At 44.7% G+C, this 21,726-nt stretch overlaps 1 long non-coding RNA gene across 1 annotated transcript in view; it reads right to left on the reverse strand.

Moving 5' to 3' along the window:
- Nucleotides 1-21,726, reverse strand: part of LOC122240534 — a 106,555-nt gene that overhangs the window by 3,401 nt on the left and 81,428 nt on the right. The window contains exon 3 of the long non-coding RNA XR_006220322.1: nucleotides 21,068-21,155. This is a non-coding gene — a long non-coding RNA (uncharacterized LOC122240534). The remainder of the gene's footprint in view (nucleotides 1-21,067; nucleotides 21,156-21,726) is intronic.

Genomic DNA, 21,726 nt, shown 5'->3' on the forward strand with positions numbered 1-21,726 from the left:
GTTGATGGAAAGTCAGGGCATCTACAACTCTGAACGCCCATGGCTACTACCCCAGCTGAGGGTCTCACCATCTCTTGCCCGGATTATTTGAGCAGTCTGTTAACTGGCCATCCTTGCCACCTTCTGTCACGCATCTTCTCACCTGCTGCCAGCATCGTTTTGCTATAGCAACGATCCTGTCCCTCCACCACCCAAAAGACCTTTGCGCACAATTTCAAACTAAAATGGAAGCAAATGTCTCATGCTGTTCTGAAATTTGTTTTTGCCCCATTCCACTTTTGAACAACTCTGATTAGTAGAAATGTTCTTATTTTAATCCAATATGTATTTCCTCACCAGTTCAGCCCATTGCTCCTAGTTCTGGCCTCCAGAGGAACGCCGAATAACAACACTTCCCTGTTCAACATGGCGGACAACCCGTGAGATACCTGAAGATAGCCTGAGGGCCTTCTTTATCCAGGCCTTGGCTCATTCCTCAGATAACACGGTGGCCCTGGCTATTCCTCGCTGATCGTGACCCACGTTGGTCAGTGTCCCTCTCAAAATGGGCCGCCTAAGACAATATAATCCTACCGATGGAAGGTGGACCACCGTCTCCTTTCTTCCGCTGCTCTATTACAACAGTTCAGCCTAACACGCCATTAACAATTTTTACCTCCAAAGCTGATAATATATTAACCTACAGCGAATTCGAACATTTGGGTGGGGTTTTTTTCCCCCAAAATAAATTTTGATGATCCCAGGGGGCACCTGAAGAATGGAGTGGGAAAATTGCGTCCTCAACAGTTTTGCCTCTTTATTAAATGTCGATGGCTCCTGCTAGCAAATGCAGGCTCCTGCCTCAGCCACTCCTCCCTTCGGGCCTCCTATCGGTTACTGACCAAACTCTAGACCCTAGGAAAGTAACTGCCTTTTCAACAATCTGCCAAGACCCACAATCGAACACATGGGCCTCCTCCACGCACCGTCAGTGCTATCCCTGATAGCTACTGGGCGTTTGCAGCAAGTGATTAGAAGCAGACATTGTTGGCAATGGCCACAAAACACACACATCCAGGAAATGCATTTATGCAAAATACCTGGCAGATCAGACATGGAGCCTCAAATAAAAGCCTTACCAAAAAATGTGGAGGGGAATGGACCAAAAAGCCCGTCTCCCAGCTTGCTTTCTCTGTGTAGCTCAAAAGCTAAGCTATGGTGGGGGGGGAGAAGATTCTTTGGGAGCATTGCAGTTGTTTCTTGGATTTTCAAAAGTCAAGTACCAACATATTCAATGGGCGAAAAGAAGCACTGCTTTTCCAGGCAATTTTCTTCAAAACTTTGAGTCATTTAAGAGGAAAAGACAATTGAATGTGTTTTGGCACTTTTGTTCTTTACGGTCAACTTCAGGCTGATGGTCATTTGCTCACCCTCCCCCCACCCCACCCCCCCACCCCCCCCACCCGGCCAATATGCTCATCGTTCCCAGGGTCTCACATGACGTGTCTTTTCTACTCTTAGAAGTTCGGTGCTAATATTCCTCCACACAGGAAAACCATCCCCTTCGCTCTTCGGCCTTCCTTCCCTTCAATCCTAGAGACAGACCGTAAGGTCCTCAGTCTCCTCTTCTTCTTCCAAAATTATCCCTTAGCAGTTTCCATGGGCTCTTTCCTCTTCCCCCTTACATATAACCAGGACTCTCCAACGTGGAAGACGTATCTCAATCCAAAGCCACTGCACGAACCCATCTCTCTCCCTCTCCCTCTCTCTCTTTTCACTTGCGGAACACCTCAAATGATTACCCGACATTTATTCCCACCCCGGATTCAGCACGTACTCCATTTTCACTAACCCACAAAAATATATTTCCTAAGGTGAATAAGGACCTTTGGTTGGACCAATTCAATGGCGTTTTGGAATCTGTCTTCTCATATACTTTTGCTTTTCCTGTTAGGATCCAGCAGGATTGGGAGAGCCTTGAGAGGAGTAATAGCTGCTGGGGGTACGAGGGAGATTGCTGGGTCTGTTTTCCTCTGAAAATCGTCATTATTCACTCTATTCCCCATTGGGTTCCCCCACTGTCCAAGTCTAGTTATAGAGCAGGACACCATCCCAATACTTCTTGCCCCAAATACCACGAATCTAGAAAAGTTTTTTAGAGCAGGAAACCAGCAAATTCCTTGTTTTGAAGATGGGGGTCAGTAATCACCCAACCCCTTCCCTGCCCCACTAACTTAACTGAGTGACAGCTGTGGTTAGGTCTGTGATGGGCCCGCTGAATCTCTCACCTGTAGATTGGATGGCTCTGGACTAGCACGTCTCTGGATCATCAGTTCAAGGATTGCTGCTCTCACCCATCCTTGATCCTCAATCCAGTGACTTCTCCAGTTTGCTTTTTTTGAACTGTGTTTCTCTCTGTATCGTTGTCTTTTTTTTTTTTTTAATGTTTATTTATTTTTGAGAGACAGAGAGAGACAGAGCACGGGTGGGAGAGGGACAGAGAGAGAAGGAGACAGAGAATCCGAAGCAGGCTCCAGGCTCCGAGCTGTCAGGACAGAGCCTGACGCGGGGCTCGAACTCACGAACTGCAAGATCATGACCTGAGCCAAAGTCGGATGCTTAACCCACTGAGCCACTCAGGTGCCCCTGTATCATTGTCTTTCAGGCAACCTTGTAGCCTGTCCCAACGCTCTTTCCATGATCATAAACATTCCCAAAACCACTTTTATTTATTAAAAAAAATTTTTTTTAACGTGTATTCATTTTTTTTAAATTTTTTTTTTTAACATTTATTTATTTTTGAGACAGAGAGAGACAGAGCATGAATGGGGGAGGGTCACAGAGAGAGGGAGACACAGAACCTGAAACAGGCTCCAGGCTCTGAGCTGTCAGCACAGAGCCCGATGCGGGGCTCGAACTCATGGACCGTGAGATCATGACCTGAGCCGAAGTCGGACGCTCAACCGACCGAGCCACCCAGGCGCCCCAAACGTGTATTCATTTTTGAGAGACAGAGTGCAAACAGGAGTGGGTGGGGCAGAGAGAGAGAGAGGGAGACACAGAATTTGAAGCAGGCTCCAGGCTCTGAGCTGTCAGGACAGAGCCCAACGCAGGGCTCAAACTCACAAGCTGTGAGATCATGACCTGAGCCAAGTCAGATGCTTAACAGACTGAGCCCTCCAGGCGCCCCTCCCCAAACCACTTTTAAAAACCACAATACCCTTCCCTTGTTCTCATAAGAGCGCAAAGTATGAAAAATAACCCTTCACTGATTGTAGATTCCCACTTCTTTCAAAACCAGAATGGCTAGTCTTGAACTTCTTAGCATCATAAGCCCAAAAAGGGAATTTTGAGAAGCCAATCCTTTAGTTATACTACCTTTAAATAATTATGTAATGACTTTCTCTGAAGAGTTCAGAAAACTATTGAATTCACTTAAACAAAATTAAAATCTGCCCAAAGCCCCTGGAGTTTGGTTAATGTGAGTCTGAAGCCCATCTGCCAATCATCCTACAGCTCTATCTGGAGAAGCGAGTACGATATTCTAATCACGGAATTTGCTAGCTTGAAGAGCCACAGGTTAAAGGTGAAAGTCGCCATCCATACATAAGCTAGAAGCCTTGGTCAAATTACATGCTTTTAAGTTAAATATTTATGAATTAATATATGGAAACTATGGGTGTGAAATCTTCAAACATCTACATTTTTCTGGTACAAAAGTTTAAGGGGTTTATGGCCTATAAAAGATTTAAGAACTTTGGTTTTAGAGGAAAGCCAAGATTAAAATCAAGATATTATTATTTTATATATTTCCAAATGCATTAAAATAGCAAAAAACTTCCATTTTAGCAAACCACAAGATAAAACACGTCAGATCCTGTAACTAATCATACATGACCAGTGGCCATGTTTAAATACTAATACAGATAATACCATTCCAGCATTTCTAATACCTAGCCACAAGTATTTACCTTAACATACATAAAACAAGTTTATCTGGGAAAGAGAAGCTCAAATACCTATTTTAGACTACGTTGAAAACTCCTGATTTTCCACTATTTCTAAAACTACCATATTTCCGCTATTATCTAATGTCTAAGAAAAACTTGAACCAGGTAATTCAAAAGTAATACTGAATACAAATGAAATCACAATTTTTCCTCAGTTACAGTCTCATCTTCCCGTATTAGACAAGAAGAATAAATTATTCTGCATGCCTTATAACAGACTGATTAAAAGACATACTGTGGAAACTCCTTTCAGAGCCAAATTTTTGCAGCCAAAAATCAAATTCAGAGCCTGAATTTTGAAAGCCGGGGCCCATTCAGAGTATTCCAAGAATAGTTCTCAAATTGCTGGAAAGCATCACCGCCATAAATCTATCTTGGAGATGGATCTTAGAAATTAGCAAGTTTGAGTCAGCCATACACAAACCTATCAAGTTATTGTGCACACTATTTGTGTTTTACGTTTACAATGTAATTTATTTATTCGTTCTTTTGACAAATATTTACTGATCCTCTGTTATGTGCAGACACCGATCTAGGTGCTGGAGAACAGCAGTGAACAAAACAGATGAAAAATACACAAAAATACATAAACACAGGTTCGCTCTAAAGCATTTCGCTACAGAAATGTATAGAATAAAGAATCAAAGCTGCCCTCGGGACAACTCATCTCAGTTCTTTCCTTATAATAACTGCTATCATAATAATTATATAATATACATGCAATACTGTTAACAGCTTAATATTTTTCTGACGTTGCGTTTCTTTACGCAGAATACCCTATATAGGATTTTAAAACCACCTTTATTGCGACTTGATGTAAAGTTCACTTGTGTCACGTGCACAATTCAGGGATATTTAGTAAATGTGCAGGTCTGTGCAACCATCGTCATAATCTAGGTTAGTGGATTTAAAAATTTTAAAGATATATAATATTGTATAGATGATAATTTATTTAAAAATTTTGTTCTTCAGGTTATGGTGATACATGGATACATAGGTATATATAATTTTCATTTTCCAGTTAGCACTAAACCTTGACGATGTTCTCTCAATGTCAGCATGGAGAGATTTGTGATTACTTTCTAAAAAGAGAGGCCATCTTCCATGTCAGTTTCCTTAGAAAAAGAATGCCTGAAGACTGCAATTAGATTGAATTGTTTTGGTAATCCTGTGATTTCAACAGACAAAGAGAAGTCAGTTGATTTACAAAGTCTTAAGAGTCCAAAAACGAACTGGAAAATGGGGAAAAAGAGGGGGGGGGTATAGAATATATTTTAAAACGCATACACAAAACACAGCAACTTTGAGTATGTATTTTGAAATAAATAGCCAACAGTTCTATAACCTAGACTGTGGGCAAGCTGCTGTTGTAAAACCTTAACATACAGTAACTGCTAAAGTTCTCACGACAGTTCTATTAAGTATTTGCCGTTATCAAACCCATTTTGCAGATGTGGAGACTAAGGCACAAGAGGTGAGGAAATTTGTGAGCTAAACTAGCTAGAAAGAGGCAGGCTGGCTTCAGAGCTTACACTCTTAACTGATCTGATGGAACGTGGCGGTGCAGGTGGGTGGAGGGGAGAGAGTAGGACAAAAATACTTGAGGTGAAGTAGGTAGTGTTTAGCACAGTGGCTGGATCCTAGCAGGCACACCATAAAAATGAATAAAACAATGATGTTCTGTCATATATTTTAGGCTGAGTGTTCTTCCACTGCTAGAAAAGTAATAGTTCTGTTGCCACCCTAAGGGTTTGTTCAATTACTTGTCTTCATTTGGGGCTGTTACCCTTCTGCAGGGTAACTGAGGCTATTAGGGGGAACCTCGCAGGTGCCAAACACAAGTACTACAAAGGCAACCAAGACTAAACCTGAGCCCAAAAAACTTGTAGCAGGGAAAACAAGAGTTAAGATGGGGGGGGGGGTAGATGGAAGCTTTGGAACCCCGGCGGTGAAATCAGTATGATTTTGAGGCATCAAGGAAGGGTTCTGGGAAGGAAACCTTGAGATGTAAGTGGAGAGATACATGCAGTCCAATCTCTAGTTTTTCGTGCTCTTTAAGAAATTCCCGTTTTATCCTGAAGAAATGCAGAGCCAGTAAGAAGGTGAAATGGAACAGGGTAGGCCCGGAGGAAAAGACATTCACAAGGCTGAATGTGAATTACTCCGCCCCAGCCCCTGACACAGGCTCCACCCCAAACATCTGCTATTCTCGCTAGTTGGTTCCTTATCTTTTGACTCATAACTTGTCTTCAAGTTTCTCAATAAAATGTGATCTCAACTGAAAATAATCGTTTGTATCTGAAATTTGTTTTGCATGCTAATATGGTTAAGCATCTTTTTGGTGCAGAAGAAGTTCTAGACACTTCTTTTTAAAACATCAGAGACCCATGAAAAAGCTGGACAAAGGAGGATTAATTTTGAGACGACCAAGGTGGGGGGCGGGTAATTGAAAAACAGGATGACCAGGAACTCCCCATCACTTCAACGTCACAGCTGGGGTGGAAAGAAGAGTCCAGACCAGGGAAAGGTTAGGCTTAGGTTAAGGTTTAAATGGCCACTTCCCTACAATAGGGTTACCCTTTCAAATTAAAAAAAAAAAATTTTTTTTTAATGTTTATTTTTGAGACAGAGAGAGAGACAGAGCATGAACGGCGGAGGGTCAGAGAGAGGGAGACATAGAATCTGAAACAGGCTCTAGGCTCTGAGCTGTCAGCACAGAGCCCGACAGGAGGCTCGAACTCACAGACTATGAGATCATGACCTGAGCCGAAGTCGGACGCTTAACCGACTGAGCCACCCAGGCGCCCCTACCCTTTCAAATTTTTAACAGAGATAAAGGAGGGTGCTCCTTTCACAAGCATGCACAGACAGAAGGAATGAAGTTGGTGATTCTGATTAAGACCAAGAAGGAAGAGTACAGATAACACCACCAAAGACTGGAGCCAGAGGTGAGAGGGCAGGAGAGATCCGACCCAGCAATGTTCTCATAAGACACTTCCTGCATTTTTTTTTTTTTTTACATTGCTAAATAATGTATGTTCTTTCACTTTGACCTGCAAAAATGAAGTACTATTGTAAATTCGCAATTCAAATCCCAACTATTTATTTTTCAACTTTTTAATCACGGCGAGTTGCACACAGGCAAAGGCATAGAGAGAAGAGTGTAATGAAACCCCGTGAACCCATCGTCCAGCTTCAGCAGCTGTCAGCCCACGGCCAGTCCTGTTTTTACCTGTACTTCTATTTATTTACTGGATTATTTGGAGGTCACCGTGTCATCTGTAATGACTTCAGTGAGTAAAATCATCTTAAAGCAAGCGTGCCTTTTGGATTCCCCCTTTCCCTTCACTCACTCCCATCCTCTCGACGAGTAATCTGAGGACAAGGAGACAGATTTGAGGAGAGAGGAAAACAGTCTCCACAGAAATACCAAACTGGCTGGAAGGCAGTGAGTGAGTGAACGCCCTTTGAATCAGGACTCGAGTAGGAGGCGGCAGAGGAAAGCTTCTCCCTGGGCTGGGACGTAGAGCTGCTGTGAAGGCTTCGTCACCCCCTTCCCAGGTCGGTGGCACCTGGGATGTCTGATAGAGGTCCTCTGAAGGGGGGAGGGCCAGAGCAGGTAGATGCAGATTTCTGGGTAGAAGCATTTTATTTGTAAAAAAAAATTTTTTTTAACATTTATTTATTTTTGAGACAGAGAGAGACAGAGCATGAACGGGGGAGGGGCAGAGAGAGAGGGAGACACAGAATATGAAGCAGGCTCCAGGCTCTGAGCCATCAGCCCAGAGCCTGACGTGGGGCTCGAACTCACAGACCGCAAGATTGTGACCTGAGCGAAAGTCGGACGCTCAACCGACTGAGCCATCCAGGCGCCCCTGGGTACAAGCATTTTAGATCTGCTGGTGGTCATCTGGCTTCTGTGGTGCTAAGGGTATTATACTATTACGTGATTGACTAAGCAAATGATTACTGAAACTGTATCTATCGCTGACCCCCTCTTTAAACCAATCCATAGTCACATCCACCCTTCTTTTCCTCCAATCTTGCAGGAGGACATGTTCCTCTTTGTTCCTGGCCAGTATGTCTCCTTTCAGCAACCCCCCCCGCCCCCCAGCCTCCTTCCCACCCGCTCCGGGGTCCTGCACCTGCGGTCATTCGCACTCGCTCCACAACACAGGTATGCACGCGCACTCCGGCTCCTGTCCTTCCTCCCCTGGCTGCACCTGCCGCTCTCCTCTCTCTGAATGTCCCCCAGCCCTCCGTTGCCTCCCTGGACTGCTGATTCTCCAAAGCCTCCCCTTCTTCAGGAAACCCATGACTCACCGCTCCGCTGTGAGCAGGTGCACGTTAGCATCTCTCTCCCAAGCGCCCTGACAGCAGGGGCTGAATCGAGTTTCTCCTGCATCCCTGGCTTTCAGGTGCTCGTTCAGAAGGCGCTCGAATATTTGAGGGGAAACAGTGGCGATGAACAAAACCACCTCTGCTCTCAGAGTAATTCAGCCTACAGAGAAGCGTCTCCCGCAAAGCAAGGAGATCAGAGTGTCTGCCCGCTAAGTGTTCTTTAGGAGGCTTCCCATTACATTCACGGTAAAAATCCAGATTTTTTTTTAGAGGGTGAGGCCCTTCTAGCCCTAACCAGCTCTTCAGCTCAACCTTCCGCCCACAAGCATACAACCTTCCACTGCAACGTGAACTTTTCCAAGCCCCCTACTGAGTTTTCTCATGTCGTGGGTTCTCTCCCCTGCTTGGGATGTCAACCCTTCACCCACTGGCCACGTCCTGCTGATCCCTGAAGACTCCCGTTTTCGTGTTGACACCTGTGTGAAGTGTGCCCTGAGCCTAACCCTGGCTTTGTCTTCTCCTCTAGACGGGAAGGTTCCTAAGAGCAAGGCCTTCTTCTTCATCCGTGTATTTCTAGCAGTTTGCACATATGAGCACATATGAGCACCTCAGTGTAGGTTGCACAAGGAAATAAAGCATTCGGTTCTTTCAGTTTCTGTCACGGCAGAAGCACAAATAACACAGACATTTCACACGAATTTCCTCTAGTCTGAGGAAGACTAGCATTGCCGTTTGAATATGTGAGGTCTCCAAAATTAAAGTTGCAGGAAACTACCCACGGTGTTCTGTCGGTAGAAGAGTAAGCCCTTTTGTAGTATGTGGCGACCCGACTTCCTCCTCGTGTTGAACGTCTGAGATAGAGTGGCTACTTGCTCAGTAGACGAACCAATGCTCCCAGTTATCCGTTAACACAAGCCAGAAAGCGAGACGGGCCGACTGGCCACGGCACCCAACCATCGCTCTCGTATCACCCTGTATAAAAAATTAAAAACGGAGCGTAGATGTGTTCCTCATCATTCCCAGTCAGCTCCTAACACATGAAGTTAGCTGTAGTCACATTATCTGAAAAATACAGATTACCCTAAGAAAGTTGTTTTGAAATCATAGTCTTAGGCAGCCGGAAACGGCAAAAACAAACCCAAAAAACACATCTTAAGAAAAGGAAAAACCCTCCTGGTCACTATTTCATCCCTGCACTCAATCAAAACAGCACTCCTAAATTTAGTCTCCTCCAAGTCTGCTTTGAGTATTTTTCTAAAGGTATCCTGGCTTTCCCCCCCGGCTTTCATTTTGACGATCAGGGGGTTTCCTGGTCATAACTTGAATGTTCCTCTCAAATTTCGATAAATTTCCCCTCTTCCTCACTCTTCAATGGTCAGGCTCTCTGAACATATTTCTTTCCTATTAATTCTTCATTAGTTGTGTTTTCAGAAATCAAGCTGAATGAAAGTACAGCCTTCTGCGTTGCATTATCTTCCTGCCTTCGTTCCTGATCAGATACATCTCTCATTTCTAAAACGCATTTATGAATTAGTCTGATATTCTTGATTTTCTATTCAAAGCCAAAATATCAACACCGATTCATATTTAGCTCTTGACCTCTGCCTAGAGGTGTGATGATAATAAGATAGAAGAGGGGTATTAGTGCAAAATTTGGTCTTCTTTAAGGAATTTGCTAAGCTGTTCGGTTAGAGAAGGTGCAGATGCTAGAGTAATGAAACATCAGTAATAGTATTTTCTTTTTTTTTTTTTTAACATTTATTCATTTTTGAAAGGCAGAGAGAGACAGAGTGCGAATGGGGGAGGGGCAGAGAGAGAGGGAGACACAGAAACAGAAGCAGGCTCCAGGCTCTGAGCTGTCAGCACAGAGCCCGACGTGGGGCTCGAACTCACGGACCGTGACATCATGACCTAAGCCGAAGTCGGTCACTTAACCGACTGAGCCACCCAGGCGCCCCTCAGTAATAGCATTTTCAATATCTATAATACTTTGCTGTTTCCCAGGCCCATTCACATTCATCTGATCAAAGATAATCCTGTGCTATATCTTCTCCATCTCCCACAGAAGGAAACTGAAAACTCAGAATTGTTAAATGTCTTACCCAAGATCTCCCTAGGTCACCTAACCCGTTCTCAGTCTTAACGCTCACCTCCAGGCTAACGATTTCCAAATCTATTTCATGTCCCAGACTTCTTTCCTGAAAAAGCCAAACTGTTCTGTCACATTACCTACTTGCCAATTTCACCTGGGTGTCCCACAGGCGGCCCGAACTCACAGGGTGGAAACCTGAAGGACAGTCAGCATCAGGCATTCTCCCTCCACTGCTGCCTGCGGCAGCCAAAGGCACTCTCATCCACCTGATAGTCCCGGCCAGGAATCTGGAAACCTAGCGCTGGAGCATAGAGCAGACACACCATAGACCCTCAGGAAGTACTTGAACAAGTGATTTAATGAGTGAATGAGTGAGTGGGGGCGGGTCATCCTCAGCTCGTCCTTCACCCTCAACCAGAAGATTAATTGGTCATAAAATCCTGCTGTTTCTACAGCATAAATCTCTCCCAAATCCTCCCTCCCACCCTTCCCCTTATAATCCCTACCTTGCCTCCCTTGCTGGATTGTGTCAAGGCTAAAATGAGATTAATACACATAAAAGTGTTCTGCAAAGAATAAACCTCCGGGGGAACAACATAGAGAGGATAAATCCTTCTGGAATCTGTTAACTAAACTTACCAGTCCCAGTTTGCCTATTCCTTTCAAGCTATGATTTTTTTGTCCTCCTAACCTTGCTGTTTTCTCTGCTATGGCTTCCAGAGGCCCATCACTCATCTGTACGTAAATACCGCTAATCTGTACGCACGGCTTAGCGGCTCAGTTATACACTCTTTTATGTTGCTTGCTTCTGGTTATTTCTTAGAGTAGGATCTGGCTCCAGAGATGGCGTTAAGCTCTTGCAAAATGGAACAGCTATGTAGCTTTTGTAGCCTCCACGGCACCTCACGCCACCTTAGGCGTCTAGTAGGTGACTACTAAAAGCTTACTGAATGACTCTCCCCCCCACTCCCCTCTCCAGCATCCTCTCAGAATTCTATTCCTTATTCTTCCAAACTTCCTGCTTCTATCAGGAACATTTCCTCCTAAGAGATCTGAGAAAGGAAAATATCCCAGATTAGCCTACAGGTTGGATTTTTAAAAAAAAATAATTCTATAAAATGCTCATTCTGTTAAATGTCCTAAGTAAATCAGGGTGGGAGTGCCGGACTCTGACAGACTGTTCATCCCGCTGCAACCACAGTTTTACGTACGTAGTGCTTATAAACATACACCTAAAGTGAGTCTAGTTAAGTACCTGAAACACTGCCAGGAACAATCATACAACTCAAGAAAAATAGCGTACCCATGTTTTCCTCCTTTGTATTCTCTCTAGCCCTTGGGTCACCAAGTCTTGTTGCTTCTGTCTTTGCAATGACCATTCAACGTGGCATTTCCATTCCATATCTTGTCACCATTTTAGTTCCAGCCTTGCATATTTCATCCAATTGCATGATCTCAGCTTCCTGGCTGGGCTCTCGGTGTTTGGTTTCTCCTTACGTGAATGCACTTCACCCCCAGCCCCAGATCAATATCCCCCGAACGTGGATTTCATCAAGCCATCCGCACTGCCCCAACCCACATCTCCAGGGGCTCCCCAGTATTTACAGGACAAGGCACACACTCCTTAGCCAGATTTTCAAAGACTTTTACATCTAAGCCGATGCTCCTCATCTAAGCTCTCTGCAACTCTTCTTTACAGGGGGGTGACTGCGGACCGCCCCGTGAGACCTGGGAAGTTGTCATCGTGATTTTCCTGGGTAAAACTACACAATCGATGTAACCCGCAGGAGGGAATCAAACGATTGCCTACTCTGTAAATGAGGGACTCTTAAGAGCTTGGGATAACGCCAAACTCCAATCAAAACCTGTGAGTCATACCAGGGAAACGGGGCTAAAAAGTGATTGTCACTTGGCAAGCAGAAGCAAACAATGAGCCTGGTTTAGAGAAAAGGTGTGACTAGAAGGGCCAGCAAGGGGAACCCAAAGAGTAAGAAGTGGGCAACGCCTGCGTGTTAGGTCAACCGGAATGTCTATCCGTGCCTGTTGAGGGAGAACGTGATAACTCAGGGTCTGCCACTAGAGAACACTGGAGTCACCTAACAATCCCCATCACTAGCCCATGATCCCACAGCAAGCTCCTGGCGTTTGGCTTCCCATGGACTGGGTCCTGGTCGGCCAGACAGCCGACGATAGTTGCCCCTGCAAGTCAATGCACCGCGTTCAGGCGTGTGCTTACATGTGAGTACTCAGTCTTGCTGTGCTGGGTCAACGTGAGGCCACTGCTGAGAAATGGAACCACTTCCAGTCCCACAATAATGATAACAAATACAATAAATCCCATTTCTGAGCCCGAGGAAGAGCTTCAGGACCACAGTGAACCGACCAAGGTAAACGGGTTCAGGGAAGGCCTCAGAGTGAAGAGTCTGCTCACTATTTGGGCACAGTCACCACATGTTGAGTTCACCACTGGGAAACCGCATCACGAAACACCAAACTATCTTCACGCGGATCCGGTCTTCTCTTCAGCTCCCCCCCCATTTTTTGCTCTCTAGTCACTTTTCGCTTGCTCTAGAGAAGATCCGTTCCACTATTGCTTCCTGCTCTTACTCCTATCCCGCTGGAACCACCTGTTTTAGGAAGTCACTCCCCATGAATGCTCTCGTACGCTGTGCGTGTGCCCATCGTGACGCTGCAACCATCCGCACGTGTGTTTGGGCGTCTCTACTTGGACGTGATACAGATAACCCAGCCTTCACTGAGCCAATACTGAATTTGCTTTTCCCTCCTTATGCCGGTTAATGGCACCATCACCCAAAGAACATGCTAAGTCAGACCCACGGGTCATCCTAAATCCCTTTCCTTGTTCACGCCCCACATCTAATCAGTCACTAAATCTCATTCACCCACTGTCCCTTCACGTCTGTCCACTTTGCTCTTACCTCAGGTCCTTGATGTTGCTCATCTAGACTGTGATGGTAATCTTCTAACTGGTCTCCCTGCTCCACGCCTGTTCTTCTCAAATACATCCTCCACATGAATGCTAAAGTTACCATCTTTGGATACGACTCTGTCCATGTTATTCTCCCGCCTGAGACAACTCAATGGATCCCTTGCCTACGGGGGTAAATCCAAACTGGCCATTATGTCATGCAAGTCCCTTTATGAATGGACCCCTGGCCTCCTTTCCAGCCTCATCTCTTATCTTTTCCAGTTCCTCGAGATCCAGCCCTACAGAACCAGGAGGTACATGAGCATTTCCCTAAATGCTCATGGTTTCATTCTTCCTTGCCTTTGCTATCTGGGATTCATGCACGGTTTCATTCTTCCTTGCCTTTGCTCCTATCTGGGATTCTCCCTTGTCCATCACCACACTCCACATTCTCCTGGAGAACTATTCATTCTCCAGATGTATCTCGAGTGTCACCCCTCTGAGAAGCTCTTGGTGACCCACTCAAGTGGAGTTGATCATTCCTTGTTTAGTGCAGCCATTGTACTTAATACGTGCTTTACATACTCCAGGGTGATGATTTGTTTCCTTGACCCTGTCCCTTACTGTGAAGTCCTGAGGGCGGGAACTGTGGTTTACTTTTGTATTAAGGGCACCTAGCAGAGTGCCTTGCAGCAGGGTAATGACCTAACAAAGGTCTGTCACACTGAATGGTGACAAGGAGCACACTGGCTTGGCACTGTTCCTGGTTCTGTCACTTGCCAGTGCTTTTGCCTCTGTAAGCTTCTGTTTCTTCGACTTTAAAACAGGAATAATTATACTTGGACTTGGTAAAGATCAAATGAGATAACACACACACACAGCACAGTATCCAGGGCTTACAACTCAATGAATGTTAGCCATTGCTACTATTATCCCTTAGGGTCAAGTGCAATTTCTTTGTAAACTCTATGTGACCTTTCTAACCAACTGATTCTGCGGATGTTATCCTTCTATAAACTGCTGCTGCACTCATTGCACTGTTCATTTAAAAATGTATATTCTGGGGGCGCCTGGGTGGCTCAGTCGGCCGAGCGTCCTACTTCGGCTCAGGTCATGATCTCACGGTTCGCGAGTTCGAGCCCCGCGTCGGGTTCTGTGCTGACAGCTCGGAGCCTGGAGCCTGTTTCGGGCTCTGTGTCTCCCTCTCTCTCTGCCCCTCCCCCACTCATGCTCTGTCTGTCTCTGTCTCAAAAATAAATACACATTCAAAAATAATAATAATAAAAAAATAAAAACAAATAAAAATGTATATTCTGTTCATATTTGGAGATCCACATACTAATTTTTAGAGATTGAAGAACTAGAATGTATCTTATGTTTTGGGGTATGCAGAACTCTATGAGGACCCCGCGTAACCCTCTTCCTTGTAGAATCCCCTCCCCTTTGAATGTGGTGGCATCTGTGAATGTGGTATTATTCCCATGATCAGGTTATGGTAGACAACACAGCTGACCTTACGAAAGGGAGACTGCCCAGGTGGGCCAGATCTAATTATACTGAATCATGAAAAGCAGAGAGTTTTCTCTGGCTAGAGGCAGAAGAGGAAGTCAGGGGTTCAAAGCCCAGGAAAAAGGTGGGCATGCCCTTGCGGGTTTGAAGGTGGTGGGGGCCACACAGAAAGGACCTGAAAGCAGCCTGAGGACCAGAGAGTAATGCCCTAAGAGAGTCAGCGAGAAGACAGAGGCCTCAGTTATACAGTGGCAAGGATCCGGATTCCGACGATAACCCGAATGAGCTTGGAAGTGGATTTTTCCCAAAGCCTCCAGAGGAGAGCTCCGTTTGGTCAACGTCTTGATTTCAGCTTTTTTTTTTTTTTTCCCCAGATGTTTATTTATTTTGAGAGACAGAACACATGCCTGAGCCAGGAAGGGCAGAGGGAGAGAGGGGGAGAGACAGTCCCAAGCAGGCTCCGCACTGTCAGTGTAGTGCCTGACGCGGGGCTCAATCCCACAAACTGTGAGATCATGATCTGAGCGGAAAACAAGAAGCAGACGCTTAACCGACGGGGCCACCCAGGTGCTTCTATTTGTGACAATTTTTGTTATGTGGCAACAGAAGACTAATACCTCTTTTTAAATGTCTTAATTATTAATATATTATTTAACATTACTGTCAATACATACCCACTGAGAAAACATTAATAATCGAAATAACTTTACCTTATCACCAGTAATGTCAAAATGTCAATTAGTCTTCTCTATCATCAAAAAAAAAAAAAAAGAGATTTAACAAAAATTTTAATTTGGGCCATATCTGGCATGCTCATTTTATATGTATTAAATTGCTTAAAATACATTATTCCAGAAGTGATGTTTTTATAAAACATAAAAAGGAATTACTTATAGCTAGATGCACCAGCTACACATTTCATACACCCAGGGGCTATATTTTAGTTTCAGGACACCAAAAGCCAGCTAGCAAAATATGTCACCAACTAAGGTAATCATCAAAGGGATTTACAGGTAACATTTCTTTGCATAAATTAGCATTACAAAGAAGGATTCCGTGTCACAATTCTATCTCCATGTCAACGCAGAAGATCCTTAGAAATGATGCTTGTGTTGGTGCGTTTCCAAAAGTTTTTATTTGAGGAATCTGTGTGTTAACTACCCCCTTGGAGAGACACGCTGCATGTGACCGTACTAAGAGCTCAAAGAAGCCATGAAGTGAACCGAGTTAATTTTTTTGTAACACAGCATTTCGCAGGTGTATTTACCCCAGATTCTTTGCTTCGGGACAGGGCTTGACATCTAGGGACACCATCTGAGAAATGCTGACCTAAACAAGTCCCTCGCTTTCCCAGACCAAATGTCAAGTCAAAATATTAGTCCGGAAAGAAATGTTCCAGAAACTGAATCGATTAAAAGATACTCAGGAGAGTGTCTTCCCTCTTTCCCTATTGGCTGTCACAACTTTTCACTATACTCCCTAGTGTCAGTGAGCTAGAAAACTGATTTTTAACAACTATATTAATAAAATACCTATATGGCAAAATGAATCTCCCAAGGAGACTTCTAGAAAAGTGATGCCATACCATTTGTGCATCACTAAAGTGGACATGTTTCAAATATAAGTGGAGCAAGGTGGTTTCTGTCATCTAATACTTTACAACTGAATGCAGAAAACACGTCAGACTGGGGCGCCTGGGTGGCTCAGTCGGTTGAGCGTCCGACTTCGGTTCGTGAGTTCGAGCCCCGCATCAGGCTCCGTGCTGACAGGTCAGAGCCTGGAGCCTGCTTCGGATTCTGTGTCTCCCTCTCTCTGCCCCTCCCCCGCTCATGCTCTGACTCTCTCTCTCTCTTAAAAATAAACAAACATTCAAAAAAATTAAAAAAAAAAGAAAACATGTCAGACTAAACAGCTTTTTAAGAAAGGATACTTTTCATCAATGATAATTAAGTCGAGTAAGGCCCCATGGAAGAGAGGAGAATAAGATCAGAATTTTAGGCTAGGGTTCTTGTGCTTTTAAGTACTATAAATTCTAAAAGAAATTTCATGTAGAAAAAAATGAAAATAAATATATATATATATTTTTTTACTGAATTTGAAACAGAGCTGCTATATACTTCAAAAAGGAGGACTAACCTTAGTATCCTGTCCAAATTTCTGCTCTAAGTCAGTGGTTCTCAAACTTTAGGAGGTTTTAGGAACTACTGGAAGGCTTCATAAAGCACAGATTGCTGGACCACAGCCCCGGAGTCGCTGGTCCACAGGCCTGGGGGGTGGGGGTGGGGGGCCAAGAATGCAATTCTAACAAGTTCCCAGGTGACGCTGAAGCTGCTGGTCCAGGAACCCTATTTTGAGCACCACAGAGAATCTAACTCTTACACCGACTCCCTTGAGATTCTCACTCAACAGGTCTGGGAAAAGCTGCAGAGGTGGTTTTGATGTGTGCCGATCTCCGAGATCCCATTTAGCTCTAAAGCTCCGTGTTTGGGGATTTTGTCACAGGAGATCCTTGTTCTGGCTCTGCATCTCAAATCCTCTGCAGTTCCCTCCCTGGGTATTTCAGCACACGAAAGCAGAGCCAGAATGCTCAGAGAATGAAGGTGGGAGACAAAAACTTGGTTTTACAGCCGCTGGCAGAATTTGCAGAAGGAGAAAGCCGGAGCCTGAAACTACAGGTTCTCACTTCTCTTGCTCCCACCTCCATCTAGAACATGGGAAACGCAGCGCTGGCCTCGTGGACCATTGGGGTAATCAGAGAATGCCCAGAAGTCTGCAACTACCATACGACTTCTATGTCCATTTGTTTCCTTGTCTGTGGTTTGAAGATTCAATTTGCAATCAGCCATGAAATGTGCTCTGGGAGAGTGGTCAAGAGTGATCTTGTGGAGTCAGATAGATTCAAGTCCTAGCTCTGTCATTTGTTCCTGGATGACTCTGAGAGGGTTATTTGATATTTCTTTTTCTTTAATTTTTTTTTTTTTTTCTGAGAGAGAGAGAGAGAGAGAGAGAGCGCGCGCGCACAAGTGGGAGAGGGGCAGAGAGGGAGGGAGACACAGAATCCGAAGCAGCTCCAAGCCCTGAGCTGTTAGCACAGAGCCCGACACGGGGTCTGAAGTCATGAACCGCGCGAGATCGTGACCTGAGCCAAAGTCGGATGCTTAACCGACTCAGCTACCCAGGCGGTATTAATATTTAATATTTCTAATATTTAGTATTTCTAAACCTCAGTTTCCTTTTCTATAAGATAAGCAACAGTTCCACCTTCTACATATCATTGTTGTCAGGGGCGAATGAGAAAATGTACGAAAAGCACACAGAGTAAGGGGTCATAAACCACAAACAATCCTTAACTACTAACAAAAATTCTACGAAAGTCTGAGAACAGGTGTCAATTTTAACGTTTGAGAAGCTAGAATTACACTAAATATTTATTGATTGATTTGTTTGTTTGTATGTTTATTATTTGGCCCTGGCCCCCCGGGCCTGGACTCACTACGATTATTTTTCAATGAGGCAGCTAAGAGAGGTTTACCTTCAACTTAGAGGTTCCCACCACCCTCATGAGCTACTTTGAATAAGTACCAAATATCATCAAATATAAGACCTCTGATCCTAAGACGCGACACTGTATTATGCGGCGGTTAAAAAAAATGTTGCTAATTAAACTATCAGATGATGCTTTCTTATCTGTACTTGCAATTTTCATTTCAGACCCTATGAAGTCGCTCTTTCAGACTTCGATTTTTAAAACATTTATCATCCTTTTGCCCACATAAAAAGGAAAACATAGGCAAAATAAAGTCATTTAAAACGTTCCTACGCGGGGCGCCTGGGTGGCTCCGTCGGTTAAGCATCTGACTCTGGATTTCGGCTCAGGTCACAGTCTCACAGTCGTGGGATGGAACCCTGCGTAGGCTCTGCCTGAGCGTGGAGCCTGCTTGGGATTCTCTCTCCCTTTCTCTCTGCCTCTACCCCCTTGTGCGTATGCTCACTCGCTCTTTCTCTCTCAAAATAATGAATAAATATTACAAGAAATATTCCTATGTTGTCTTCACGCTCAGTGCCCCCATCTTCCGAATCCCTTGTTTGACCCAGAGTGTGTGTCACTGCTTATTCACTCCGTATCACCCTTGGTACCGTCGGGGGTACGGGAGAGGCAGCATTTCTTAAGAGAATCCTACAGTACTAAACGCTCTTGGGGCTGCGCTGTCTGTTGGCCTAGTTTTGATTCCTGCCTCAAGAGTACCGCCAAGCATGTGATGACGTCTCATTTTCCCCACTCCCTCTCCCATAAGCATTTGGCTCTTGGGGTTTAAAGAGGGCTTCACCCTTCCTTCTGGGAGTTGGCTGCAAGCAACGGACACCCATTTCCCAAGTTTGGACACTGCTGCATTTGAAGTTCATGGACATGTAGGTAACGACGGCTGTGGCCTGGCCAACAGACTGTGAGGCAGCTTCGATCATTAAGGTGCATCGCGATTTTACAGACGTTGGGGTCAATCAGGCTCTGAATGGAACCCTGCTGAGATTCCGCTCTGGTAAGCGCAGAAAACACAGGATTACTATTTAATGGCCTTTGCCTTGCACGAATTTTTTTTTTTTCCATAACAGCTTTGTCGAGATAAAATTCACATGCTCTACAGTTCACTCATTTAAAGTGCAACATTCTATGCTTTTCAGTATCTTTGTGATGTATACCAATAAATCAACTTTAGAACAATTTCATCACCCCAGAAAGAAACCCTGGACCCATTAGCAACCTCTCCCCATTCTTCCCCCAACTCCCAGCGCTCCGGTAATTAATCTACTTTTCATCTCTATGGATCTGCCTCTTCTGGGTATTTTATATACATGGAATCACGATATGCGGCTCCTCTCACTTTGCGTAACGTCGTCAAGGTTCACCCGTGCTGTAGCCTGTATCAGTTCTGCACACCCTTTTCCCGTTGAATAATATTCAACTGTATGGATATACCACATTTGATTTATCTACTGGAGCCGATGGACGCTTGGGTTGTTTCCACTTTTTGGCTATCGTGAATAATGCTGCGAGCATTCATGTGCAAATTTTCGTGTAAATGGATGTTTTCATTTCTCCCGGGCACATCCCCAGGAGTGGAATTGCTGGGTCTTTCAGTGACTCTATGTTTAACTGTTTCAGGAACTGCCAGACTGTTTTCCAAAGCAGCTGTACCATTTTACAATCCAGCTGGCAAAATATGAGGGTTCCAATTTCCCCACATCCTTGTCAACATTTGTTATTATCTCGTCTTCTTGCTTATTGCCGTCCTGGTGGGTGTGAACGAGTATCTTCATTGTGGCCAACGCACTTATTTTTAAAGTATTTCTGCCTTGCATTTGCTCATTCGATCCACACAACATCTGTCCCCATTCCTTACCCACAGTCAAGGAAGCAAACACGAAGCCTGATTCATTGACTTGCTCAAGATAGCTCAGTTAGAGACAGCACGTCAACTAGTAAGATGCTTCTTAGATTCTGGGCCCGTTGCTGTTTCACCACACCAGGCCACTGGAACCTCAGGAGAGCTATCTGCTACAGAGTGGGGACAAGGGCGATGACAGATCTGGGGTAAGCTGGGGAGTGTGGGGAGGACGCAGCAGGGCGCCACCCCGTGAGATGCTGTGATACCGCTGCTGGCTTTCACAAGACGGCAACAGCTAGTAAACCACATTGGCCAGGAACAGCTCACTAAGACGAATCTGATTTTGGGAAAAGGCCCGGTTGTAGCTTGCGAGGTACAGAGGCAAAACAAAATCTACAACTTGCAGCAAAGTCTATGGTGCGGTGTTCACAGCTTGTAGTAAAAGGCTGTACAATCCAGGTTGGTCTCTTTTGGGCACATCTGTTCTTGGAATTATGACATTGAGGAAGAATAATATTCTAGCTCTGCCCCTCCCACCCCCCCCACCCCCCCCAGAAGGAATAGATGTCAGCCTCAGTTGGTAAGCGGGATTCATTACTTTCCGTGTTCATGAACTGAGAGTGCGAAAGAATTTTTGCTGATGCTTACATTTTCTATTCATGAACTATCTCCTTTATGTGCAAAAAAATCAATATTTTATGAAATGATCTCCTTGGAGGTTATAAGCTCTACAGCACCACTCTTTTCTAGTCAAAGAAAATCTGCATGTTACTAAACCCCAGCCGAGCCAGGGTAAAGGCCTCTAAACGGAGAGCTTCCTTACCTCACTAGCAAAGTCAACTTCTCAACACTGGACCGTGACCTTGTGTTGGGTTTACAGAGTCCAGCAGGTCGATGAGCGTGTGGTGTATCTATTGAAACCAAAAAAAATTTTTTTTTTCAGGATTTGTCCAAAAGATGCGTTCCATTCTTAGTATAGGAACAACAAAGAGATGTTATTGAGAGGGCCCACTCACTCTCTGCAGAGGCTGGTGTGGTTCAAAGCACTGGAATCCTTTTCATATCTGACACCTGCTAAGGTTATCCTGATCATGCCCACAGCAGCTGCTACCTGTGGCCCCTGGCACTGCTTTTGTTCTTGTCGGGCTTTTTTGGTTTGTTTTTTGGTTTGTTTGTTTGCTTGCTTTTTTTTTTTTTTTTTAATGTTTATTTTTTATTTTTGGGAGAGAGAGAGACAGAGCACGAACTGGGGAGGGGCAGAGAGAGAGGGAGACACAGAATCGGAAGCAGGCTCCAGGCTCCGGGCCATCAGCCCAGAGCCTGACGCGGGGCTCGAACCCACGGACCGTGAGATCGTGACCTGAGCTGAAGTCGGACGCTTAACCGACTGAGCCACCCAGGCGCCCCTGTTTGCTTTGTTTTAAACTGGAAGGCAGTACCTCTCAACATTAAAGAACCTACGTCTCACAACTTTTAATTATT

This window comes from Panthera tigris, chromosome A1, assembly GCF_018350195.1.
Source record: "Panthera tigris isolate Pti1 chromosome A1, P.tigris_Pti1_mat1.1, whole genome shotgun sequence".
Taxonomy (NCBI): Eukaryota; Metazoa; Chordata; class Mammalia; order Carnivora; family Felidae; genus Panthera; species Panthera tigris.